Below are 11,354 nucleotides of genomic sequence, written 5' to 3'. Positions count from 1 at the left end.
AACGTAGGCACTGAACTAAAAAACGACATATTGAGCACCTTTTTTATATTAAGCCTTTTTTAAAAGGGAGCTAGTTTTTACTCCGATTACGTTCAATGCTAGTTGAGCTTGAAAAAATTGTTTAAATGAGAGATGAAACTGCTTTAGTCATCTCTTCTAGTTTGAATGGACAGAAGGTAAATGTCATCTAAATTTAGGATGAGATTAGACATAAGGTACCTCATGTTCCATGGAAAAAGCTAATATGGTTTTCTATGCATGTTCTTGAACACTCTGCCATTACTTGGTTGGCTATTCTTAGTAAGCTTAGTATTAAGGATAGATTGTTGCGGAATATTGTCGTTGATCCCTTCTGTGCGATCTGTTCTCCTGCCTTAGAATTGAGGGAGTGCCTCTTTTTTTACTATTCTTTTTCTTGTTGTATTTGGGAGAAGGTTCTTAGGTTGTGTAATGTTGGTAGAGCTGTTACGGATTGCGATCATGAATTGGTTTGGGTTTGTACCCAGATGAAGGATAACACTGTTGGTTTACATTTTTAAAATTGCATTGAGTGTCCATATTTATTCTGTGTGGGAGGAGAGAAATTGTCGGGTTTTTAAGGGAAAAACTCATTCAGTTGATAAGATTGTTGGTATTAAGGGATATAGATAGAATTAATGTTAGAAATTGATGTATAGATTCCTTGAGCCCTGTAAATAGAAGGCTTTGTGCTACTTAGGGTATCTCCTAGTTTTTTGTACATGAATTCCCTTTTACCTTGTACTTTATAGCAGGTTTTTCGTTTTCTTAGATAATACACAACAATTTATCCAAAAAAATATATTTTTTTATTAAACTGATGTGATTATAAATACAATATCTATTTTAAAGACTTTAACTAGTTGACAATAAAATTTAAACACTTTTATAGATGTTGGTGTTCGAATCTAGAATTCTTAAGAATAATATCAATCTTAACCACTAAGATAATTTGTGTACATTAATAATAATTTTAATTAGGAAACAGAACAAATTCGCTATTATAGTTTTCATGTCATCAATTATAAAACTTCAAACTCGAACTTATACAATGATAAGATTATGAGTTGTCTCATCATCTACTAACATGTCATCTTTATTTTAAAAATAATTATATTATATTTAAGTCACATGAATAATAAGATGAGTCTTGACACTCTAAACGTTCACCTAGTAGCTTGCTAAGTGCCGTCCATAATATGAAATTCTGCAAAGCCCATTCGTTTTGAAGGCCTGCACATAGTCCCAAACCTGATTTGTTCGTGTGTAATTTAACAAAGGAATAGAACAAATACACGCAAAAAATGCAGTCTATGTGAGCTGTGGTCATGCAAATTAGTCTCATCACCAGAACAAGCCGAGTACGCTCCGGTTCACATCACACCTCTCCACGTCCAATGCCACCACAGTACATAGCTTTTGTGCGTATATATATTTGCTCCTTCGTAACAGTGCCAGCTCGTTCACTGAGATGCGTATTTTGCATGGGTTTCGAAATCAACTCTCTGTTCTAATTAATTCATTTCCTTTGATCATCTTACTCTTATTTTTATGATTAATTGCGGTGGAGTCATGAAAAGTAGTGGTGCGATGTTTTGGGGGGTGGTTTGTTTGTGTTTGTGGTTTTCTTCGAGTTGTGTGGTTGAAGCAAGTGGAAAGCAAGGTTTTCGAGTGATGTGAATCGTAGAATGATAGGCATGGGATTAGGGCAAAGGTTTGGTGAAGAATTCGCCCATAATGTGACTGCAGTTAGTGGTTATACTTCTGGAGGTTGCCCTGGTGCTGGTTCTGGGAGTGAGGGATTTGTAGGCCGTTGTGGTGCTGGTGGTAGTGGTGGTAGAGGTGGCAAAGGGGGAGGTATGGGCAGTGGAGGAAGTGGTGGATTTGGAGGTGGGGGAGGTGGTGGAAGCGGCGGTTTTGGTGGTGGGGGAGGTTTTGGAAGTGGTGAGGGAGGTGTGGGCAATGGTGGCGGCACGGAGGTTATGGAGGTGGAGGTGGTGGCAGCTGTTGGGAAAACGGGTTATTTCCCACACGAACGTAGTTTTTAAAATTGACCTAAATGTCAAGATTAAAACCACCAAAGGTTGCACAACGGATAAACCTGTCAAACTATTGAATATTGAAACACAATGGAAAAGAACCGAATAAAAACAATAAAGAGAACACACCAAATTTATGAGGTTCGACGAGAATACCGTCTACTCCTCGGGCACACCCGGATGATAACTTCACTATATCGCCAATATTACAACAAATGGAATTCTTTGGAATTCCCAAGTGGGAGAATGAAGAATACAAGAGGAAGAGAGAACTTGTTTTTGGGATGATTTCTAATGGAAATACTTAGGCCTATTTAGTTGAGTTTCAAGAACAATATGTTCAAAGTTTGGCCACCTACCAAAGAATTTTCCAATGTGTACAAGTTAGCCACCAAATATGAAATTCACATGTTCAAAGTTTGGCCACCAACCAAGATGAAATTTCCAATAAGTTGGCCACCAACCAAGATGAAATTTCCAACTTGTCAACTTAATTTCTAGACAAATCTAACAAATCTCCACCTTGGCTTGAAATTACCAAGTCTACTCAACTTCTTCAACTCCCCAAATTTGTAGTGCCTCTAATTGCGCTCACAAGCGCCACACATCCGAAGGTGTTCCTACTTTCAGGATGTTAATCAAGTTCAAACAATGATTGAACTTGATTACTGTTACCACCTTGGTCATCATATCTGCAGGATTTTGATGCAATTTTCTGAAGTAGAATCTTTCATTCTTCAAAGATCTCCCCACAAAGTGATACCTCACGTCGATATGCTTAGTCCTTGAATGGTAGACTTGATTTTTCGCTAAGTGAATAGCGCTCTGACTGTCACAATAGAGACTAATGTGACTTTGAACAACTCCCAAGTCTTCCATCAACCCGTTAAGCCAAATTGCTTCCTTTACAGCCTCTGAAACTGCCATGTATTCTGCCTCTGTAGTAGACAAGGCCACCGTAGATTGCAATGTAGACTTCCAACTTACTAGGGCTTTAGCAAGAGTAAACAAATACCCAGTAGTTGATCGACGCTTATCCAAATCACCAGCATAATCGGAATCAACATATCCAACCATACACTGACCAAGTGTTCATCCTGTTCAAAAACTAAACCAACATCCACGGTTTGTTGGAGATACCGTAGAATCCATTTCACAGCTTGCCAATGTCCTTCTCCAGGATCATGTACCTGCTCACAACTCTGCTTGTGAAATGTCAGGACGCGTACACACCATTGCATACATCAAGCTCCCAACTGCATTAACATATGGAACTTTTGCCATATACACCCTTCGTTAGTTTTAGGAGATAATTGAGAACTAAGTTTCAAATGAGAAGCCAATGGGATACTTACATGTTTGGTATTTTCATTCATGCCAAAACATTGTAATACCTTTCTCAGATACTGCTTCTGTGTTAAACAAAGCTTCCCTCTGTCTATCTCTCTTATCTCCATACCAAGAACATATTTGCTTCTAGTATACTTTTGCCTCCTCATAAGCTATCAAATCGCTTGTACCACTGCCTCGGAGATTGCTTCAATCCATATAGCGATTGTTCAGCTACAACCCCATTTCTCACAACCCCCATCTTTGTATCCTTCTGGTTGTGTCATAGAGCTCCTCTTCTAAATCACCGTGCAAGAAAGCCGTCTTTACATCAAGTTGAGCTAGCTCCAAATTCAACTGTGCTACCAAGGCCAACAATATTCTAATGGAGGAATGCTTCACAACAGGGAAAATACTTCATTGTAGTCGATTCCCTCCTTTTGAGCGTAGCCTTTAGCTACCAACCATGCCTTGTAGCGAACATCTTTCTTGTTATGAGATCCATCTTTCTTACAAAAACCCACTTGCATCCAATGCCTCTTTACCTTTCGGTAATTGTGTCAGTTTCCAAGTGTCGTTCTTTTGGAGAGATTGCATTTCTTCATCCATGCACTTTTCCACTTATCACTTTCCAAGCTTTGTATTGCTTCTTGGTAATGATAGGGATATCATCATCAAAAACTGGAGAGCATAGGCCACCATATCAACAAATCGAGCAGGTCTACGAATTTCTCTCCTTGGCCTTGTAACTGCAAGTGTTTCTGGTGTCCTCCAATAGTTCTTGGGTTTGAACCTCTTCATCTTTTGATTCTTCTATTGGAGTTGAAAAATCAGCTGCATCAACTTCTGGATCATCATCTGCTGAAACTCCACCTGTTTTGGAGTATGCTCCACTGCTGCAGAGTACTACTTGTCTGGACAGCTTCACTTGTTACCTTCTTTACTAGGGTAGATTCATAAAGGTAACATCTCTGCTACAAATTATCTTCTTGGTGTCTAAACACCAAGGCGGAATCCCTTCACTCCATGGGTGATTCCTAAGAGAGCCTTCTTTGCTCTCGATCAAGCTTGGATTTTCACATGATAATAGCAGTGGATCCAAATACATGTAAGAATCATAATCAGTAGCAGGTTTTTCCAGACTATACCTCCAATGGTGTTTTTCCTCCTATCGCTGATGACGGCATACGATTAATGAGATGGCCAACATATGTCACAGCCTCAGCCCAAAATGCCTTGCCTAACCCAGCATTAGACAACATACATCGAACTTTCTCCAATAGTGTTCGATTCATACGCTCTGTCATCCCATTCTGTTGTGGGTATTCTAACAGTGAAGTGTCGAACAATATCATACCATGGCAAACGTCAAAGAATGGGTCACTTTTATATTCCCCTCCATTATCCGTCCTAATACGTTTGATCTTTCAACCAGTCTGATTCTCGATCATATTTTTCTATTTCAGGAAATTTGAAGCACTTCATCTTTAGACTTCATCGGATACACCCAACTCTTCTGGAAAGTTATCTACAAAAGTTACAAAATAATGGTTTCCTCCCCAAAGACGATGTCTTGAAGACCCCATACATCTGAGTGAATATATCTACATACCTTTTGTATTATGTATAGTGGTGCAAACTTCACTCTCTTCTGCTTTCCCAGAACACAATGCTCGCAAAGTTCAATTTGCAAGCCTTTGCACCTTTCAACAATCCTTTCTTTGCCAGAATTTGCAAGGATTTCTCTCCAGCATGTCCCAACTGGGTTGCGTCCAAATCATCACCTCTGGAAGCTGCTGCAACTGCTCCAATAATTGTACTACCTTGGTAGTAATACAAATTATTTTTCCTGATGCCCTTCATCATCACAAGTGCGCCATATGTGACTTTTAAAACTACATCTCTCATAGTGACTACTGAGCCTTTGGATTCTAAGGCTCCCAACGAGATGAGATTTTTTTCAAACTGGGCACGTATCGGACATCCGTCAGAACTCTGGTTGATCCATCTTGATTCTTCAATCGAATTGAACCTATCCCAACAGTTTTACAGGCATTGTCATTGCCCTATAAACAACTCCTGCATTTAGTTCCACTAAATCGGAGAACCCTCCCGATTGGTAGTAATACAATTATTTTTCCTGATGCCCTTCATCATCACAATGCGCCATATGTGACTTTTAAAACTCCATCTCTCATAGTGATACTGAGCCTTTGGATTCTAAGGCTCCCAACGAGATGAGATTTTTTTCAAACTGGGCACGTATCGGACATCCGTCAGAACTCTGGTTGATCCATCTTGATTCTTCAATCGAATTGAACCTATCCCAACAGTTTTACAGGCATTGTCATTGCCCATATAAACAACTCGGCAACCACTCCCGATTAGGGGACATATGATAGGTGCAACCCGAATCTAATATCCACTCATCGGAATGAAATGTTGTTGATGAAGCAACCAATGATATGTCAGAGTCTATGCATCATGCTCTGCAACACATGCATATGGAGCAACTTTTCCTTTCTTCTTCAGCTTCGGACAATCTTTCTTCCAATGGCCTTTCTCATGACAAAAGGCACATTCATCTTTTCCCAGTCTGGACTTCGACTTTGATCTCCCTCTCCACTTTGGCTTTTGACTTTTCGAGCGACCTCTTGCCACCATGGCCTCTGCTGCTTCGTACTTGCTCTCCTTCTTGGTTTTCTTCCTGAGTTCAAACTATACAAGCAGCAGTTACATCTTTAAGGGTAACATTATCCTTACCATGAAGTAATGTTGTCTCAGGTGCTCAAATTCATCTAGAAGAGAGGACAACAACATCAAAGCTAAATCTTCATCTTTGAAGGTTTCATCCATGCCCAATAAGTCTTCCACTAGCTCATTGAACGCAGTGATGTGTTCATTCATACTGGTGCCTGGTTGATAATCAAATCTGAACAATCTTTTCTTCATGTGGAGACGATTCTGAGAGCTTTTCTTCAGGAATTTTCCTCCAAAGCTTTCCACATCTTACTTGCAGAAGTCTCGTTCTTGTAGCCATAGTTCTGCTCCCTGGAAAGACAAGATCGAATCGTGCTGCACGCCAAACGATTGATTGTTCCCCATTCTTTCTCCTCCATATATTCGGGCTTTTCTTCCTCAATGGAGATGTCTAGACCTTGTTGGAATAAAGCGTCTAACACATCGCCTTGCCACATGCCAAAATGACCGGATCCATCGAACAACTCCACGAGAAATTTGCATTTGACACCCTCCTCACCGGTCCAGATGAAGACTTGATGTCTCAACTGATCCGTATTTTGGCATTTTAATTCTAACGAACAATATTCAATATCACGAACTGTATCTTTCAGCAACGGAACCACCAGGATAACCTCAACCAAAGTTCTGATGCCAAATGTTGGGGAAAACGAGTTATTTCCCACACGAACGTAGTTTTAAAATTGACCTAAAATGTCAAGATTAAAACACCAAAGGTTGCACAGCGGATAAACCTGTCAAACTATTGAATATGAAACACAATGGAAAAGAACCGAATAAAAAACAATAAAGGAGAGAACACACCAAATTTACGAGGTTCGACGAGAATATCGTCTACTCCTCGGGCACCACACCGGATGATAACTTCACTATATCGCCAATATTACAACAAATGGAATTCTTTGGAATTCCCAAAGTGGGAAATGAATAATACAAGAGAAGAGAGACTTGTTTTTGATGATTTCTAATGGAAATACTTAGGCCTATTTATAGTTGAGTTTCAAGAACAATATGTTCAAAGTTTGGCCACCTACCAAAGAATTTTCCAATGTGTACAAGTTAGCCACCAAATATGAAATTCACATGTTCAAAGTTTGGCCACCAACCAAGATGAAATTTCCAATAAGTTGACCAACCAAGATGAAATTTCCAACTTGTCAACTTAATTTCTAGACAAATCTAACAACAGCTACGACCCGGGGCATGGGTTGGGGGTGGAGGTGTAGGATTTGGTACTGGTGGTGGCTACAGTTACGGTAATGTAGGAGGTGGGGGTGGAGGGGGGTGGTCAGGAAATGGCGACGGGGATATGGATCTCCAGGAGCAGGAAAAGGTGGCAGATATGGTTCATCTTCTACACCTCAAAAGGACAATCCACGGAAATAACGCCAATGATCAATGCTGTTGGGGGAGAGAATAAGGATGATATTCTCCAATTTCTAGTTTCCTCAATTTTCTTTAGATTTTCATCAAATGTTGCGTGTAAGGTAGCTGCATCCTACGATATTTAAGGTCGTCGTCTGTTTTCTAGTAAATGTTACAACAAAATGCCAACTCAGGGAGCATGGAGGCCTTTTCTTTTCTTTTCATCAGACCCTCTTTAATGACAATGAAATTCTTAATTTCATAGATAAATTTAGAAAAGTTGTTAATGTGTTTAAGGTGGATTTTTGAACTCATTTATCAGCTTGAAGTGATTAAAATTCCATTATTGACAGAAGAAATAAAACAACTTTGTGACTAATTTATTGGGAAAATAACTTGAGGTTTTATATTTCTGAACTGATAAGGGATTAGATTGAAACCTTTTTGGGTTCAGTATGAGCAGATTTTCGGGCTCAGACATGTTTACTAGCTCTAGATGGGCTGCTGTTGACTTTTGCCAACCTCTGATTTATGGGCTGTGACAGGCTCTGGGACAGTTTAAATCGAGTTTCGTTGGTCACACAAATGAAGGTGCACTTAATAAAGCCCGGTTGGTTAGTCACCACTCCCAACTCCCAAGCCTGCTTTATTATCACTTAAATGATTGCTGCACTTTGCAAACTCCCATCCAACAACTAGAAATCGAGTCAAATGCAATGGAAATTTAGGCAAGGGTCCACCACCACTAGGTGTGCTGATTTCCAAGAAGGGTGCTTGCAACAACCAACTAAATTTTTATATCCAGTGAGCTCCAGCTGTAGGGTTTCACCCCTATAAACTCCCATCTAAATTAAGCATGCACCTTTCTGACTTTGCGAGCCTATTCGTTAATTAACCAGGTGCCCTTTTGACTAACACAATGTGTAGTGGGTACAGTTTCGATACTAGTATTTATCACTCAAATTTAATATCACCACCAAAATATAACTTCATGCTGCTTCTTTTTTAATTTCTGGGCTACATATTGTATGTGCAATGTTGGGGCTTTGGGCTTTCTACAAACTATATTCTGAGTATCTCTGCTTGATTGGGACTTATTATGGTCCTAATGGAGTTCAACAGGTGATATAGCAAAGGTATATAACCATCATTATTTTATAAACTCTCTTCAGCTGAAAACTTGAGACTTGTCTTAGATGAAATGTTGTCACTCCAACCTTGTAGGCTTTCTAAAGCCTCTACTTTTGCCTGTATCTAGCATTGCGCTTTTAGGGCTACGGATGTACTGTTTTAAGCTGTTTTAGTTTTGCCTGTATCTAACACTGTCTTTGTCTTTTATTGGCTAGTTCCAGAGGTTGAACCCGTCCTCTGAAAATGGAGAATGATAGGTTAGGGCTATATCACAAGGGTTTTAAAGATGAAACCCGAATTCTATCTTGTACTTGTATAAAACTGAGTTTCAGGTTGTGTGATGTTGGTGTTCTGACAAAGGCGACGTATTACTCTCTGACTTCTTATTGTGTTTCCAAACTCAGGTAAAAAGGCTGAAGCGATTGTTGCTAAATTGAAGTGTGTGAACTCCTCCCAACATTGATAAATGGTGCTATGTTCTGGCCAACCTGCGATTCTGTTACGTACAAGTTTGTATCTGTTCATCTCCGGGTGTTTGGGATCACGGCTATCTGTTTTTTCGACCTTCTCATATCTAATTGGTATGACTGCTGGCTGATACCTTTACTAACATTTTTTTCTGGAAGCCCTAATGAATAGTTCGTGTGCCTATATATGCACAATCTATTTGACATACATGGCAAAGCTTAAACCAAGTGAGCATGGAGTAGTAAATTCTTTTAGTTTACTCGATTTAACTGTCCATCTGAAATTCGTCCCGGAAGACATGAAACACAACTGAAAGCAACCTATAGAATTGAATATTTCCTATAATGTAGGTAAATATGCCTTTAGTTCTGCAGAGATAGAATTATAATCAGCTTTGCTCCCCTTCAGTATTCAGGTCCTCTATTTTCTTTATTCATTTGTTGAGCTATTTTCATCGATTGAAAGCAGACTGGCTGGTTGGTGATTTGTCCTGTCTGATTACTATGTATAAAACTGGTTTGGAAATTGTTCAATCAAGGCTGATTAAGAGTCGCAGTGGATCGGTGAAACAATTATATATATATCATGTTAAATGCATACCTTTTGTTAATTAATTATGCTTTCCGGTGTTATCATGAATATTTGATTCGTTGATATTTTTGGTTGAATTAGTAACATAAATAAGTCATAAAATAAGTGAGACATGGATCTCATTTCGGATGTTTTGCTTCTATTCTTAGTCCATTGTACAGACCCAATTGAATAAATCAATCAACTCTGGCATATCAATGAACAGAATAAATCAATAAACTAAGTAAAGGAAAATGATAATTTGAAGGTAAAAGGGTACCTAAGGTTATCGTACTCTTCAAAAAAATCAATGTGGCCCTCAACTTTCTTTTGCACCTAATGTGGCCCTTAACTTTCTTTTGCACCTAATGTGGTCCTTTACCAAAGTTTTCTGTCGTTGACCAACAGTTCCGTTATTTTCTATTTACGTGGCATGTTAAGTAGACCAACATCCTATTTTGTCTCTCAATCTGGCCCTCCAACTTAAGAAAATAACTCAATCTGACCCTCTTATTTTTTTCTCTTTTATTTTGGTCACTAAACTTTAATATTTTTCAATTCAATCACTCAACTTTTGAATTGTTCATGTTTTAATCATCATGATTTATTTTTATTAATATTTATGTATGATGTGGAATTTTTTTTCTTTTGAACTAAAGATTTTTTTCCTTTCATTACCATATTCAGTGAACCCATATTGAATTTGTAAAAAAATTGAAAAAACTGGGGATGAGTTGCTTGATCGGGTAATAAAAAAAGAAATCTTTGGTTGAAAAGAAGAAAAATGAAATGAGAGGATAAAGGAGGAGAGTAGAGATTTGGAAATATATAAAGCACAGGGAATATTTTTCAATTTAATTATAATTTTGAGAATTTTTTTGTTTCAATATAATTTTAAAATTTTAATTTAATTAATATCATTTTAATCATATATTAAAGAATAATAAATGCCACATCATACATAAATATTAATAAAATAAATCATGATGATTAAAACAAGAGTAATTCAAAAGTTGAGTGATTAAATTGAATTGTTTTAAAGTTTAGTGACCAAAATAAAAGAAAAAAATAGGAGGGCCAAATTGAATTATTTTCTTGAGTTGGAGGGTCAGATTGAGAGGAAAATAAGATGTTGGTCTGCTTAATGTATTAAGTCACCACAAAATAATGGAGTTATTGGCCAACGATGGAAAGCGTTGGACAAAAGACCATATTGAATTTTTTTTAAATTGGAAAGCTACATTAGGTATAAAAAAAAGTGGAGAGTCACGTTGTTTTTTTTAAAAAAGTACAAGGACCTTATATTATCTTTTGGCTAATTTGAAACGTGATTTTTGGAGAGAAAAAGACTCAATTTTGAAATCTTTAATGACTATATTAGTATTTATCTCTAACTCGAATATTATAATATTGCTACTTTTTTTAATTCAATGATTGGAGTTTTTTTTTTTAAATTAACGTAACATCTAAATGTGAGAAAGAAAAATATCCAAAACTATTTTTTTCCTTTCAAGTTTGAACACATTGAAGCGCTGACGTGGTACTTCCTCTACCTCTTTGAACCATGCGGTCAAAGGCCACGGGAATCGGGCCTATTTATTCGGCCCCAACTCCACTTAATTAGACCACGCGCCACGCCTGAACCGTTCTCCAAATCATTTTCCCGCTCGAACC

General features: G+C 38.0%; 1 pseudogene; it reads left to right on the top strand.

The window, feature by feature from the left end:
- Positions 1 to 1,590: 1,590 nt before the first annotated feature.
- On the top strand, positions 1,591 to 7,566 carry LOC120216566 (annotated as a pseudogene).
- The last annotated feature ends 3,788 nt before the right edge of the window (positions 7,567 to 11,354 follow it).

This window comes from Hibiscus syriacus, unplaced genomic scaffold (assembly GCF_006381635.1).
Source record: "Hibiscus syriacus cultivar Baekdansim isolate YM2019G1 unplaced genomic scaffold, ASM638163v2 tig00110162_pilon, whole genome shotgun sequence".
Classification (NCBI taxonomy): domain Eukaryota; kingdom Viridiplantae; phylum Streptophyta; class Magnoliopsida; order Malvales; family Malvaceae; genus Hibiscus; species Hibiscus syriacus.
This window is presented reverse-complemented; position numbering and strand designations above follow the sequence as displayed.